The sequence below is a fragment of the Carlito syrichta genome, unplaced genomic scaffold, assembly GCF_000164805.1.
Source record: "Carlito syrichta isolate Samal-C Ts95f unplaced genomic scaffold, Tarsius_syrichta-2.0.1 Scaffold197349, whole genome shotgun sequence".
NCBI classification, from domain to species: Eukaryota; Metazoa; Chordata; class Mammalia; order Primates; family Tarsiidae; genus Carlito; species Carlito syrichta.
This window is the reverse complement of record NW_007141445.1, coordinates 1-791: the sequence shown is the minus strand read 5'-3', so window position 1 is coordinate 791 and position 791 is coordinate 1. Positions and strand designations below refer to the sequence as shown.

At 57.9% G+C, this 791-nt stretch overlaps 1 long non-coding RNA gene across 1 annotated transcript; it reads right to left on the bottom strand.

Annotated features, from left to right (window-relative positions):
• Positions 1 to 128: 128 nt before the first annotated feature.
• On the bottom strand, positions 129 to 654 carry LOC103253063. The gene is made up of 2 exons (XR_503832.1): positions 604 to 654; positions 129 to 330 (listed from the first exon to the last, which is right to left on the bottom strand). It is a non-coding gene; the product is annotated as an uncharacterized LOC103253063 (long non-coding RNA).
• Positions 655 to 791: the final 137 nt, after the last annotated feature.

Below are 791 nucleotides of genomic sequence, written 5' to 3'. Positions count from 1 at the left end.
GAAGTCTGTGTGTGTGTGGGGGGGGCTCCAGACCCCCTTTGGTCCACTGGGAGAGTATTGTGGGCCTGCATCTCTCTTCCTGAGGACCCAGAATAGCCTGTCGAGTCCAGAAATGAGCAAGCCAGAGACCGAGAAGTTAAGAAAGCATTTATTGAGCATCTGCTATTCAACTTTGGCGAAGGCCACGAGGCAGAGTCAGACCGAGGCTTCAGTCAGTCTCAGGCGGCTGGGGCCCCTCACCAGCAGATTCAGCTAAGGTGAACTCCCAAAATAGCTCCTTTGCTTCCCAAAGCCCCTTGGGATAAGGTCACCAGAAGAATGTGTCCTGGCCTAGGAGGGAATTAGGCCCCTCTCAGTGAGCAGCTCCAAGTCGTTCTCACAGACATTGAGGGGCTTGGGACTGGCCTGCAGGAAGTCAGGGTCCAGGGTGAGGGTCTCCACCCACCCCTCAGTCCACACCATCCCCTTGCGCCCCTTCCTGCCCCACTGCCACCTGGCTGAGCCCCTTCCACAAAGACCATCTTCTAAGGGCTCCCAGAATGCATCCTGTGCCCCTGCTCCTTCAGGACCTGTCTCTGTTACCTGCTGCCGGTTGAGGCTCACCGTATCTCCTGGGCCAGCTCCCTCTTGCATGCTCTGGGCTTGGGCTGGGACTTGTATCCCACGTTTTTCCAGCTCCCCCTTCAGCCCAGACAGGAGGGGGTGGAGGAGGGATGCAAGGGTTTGAAGAGACAAATGAGATGGAGAGGAGGGACACCCTCAGCCACTTTCCTGGGGAGGACTGGGGTGGG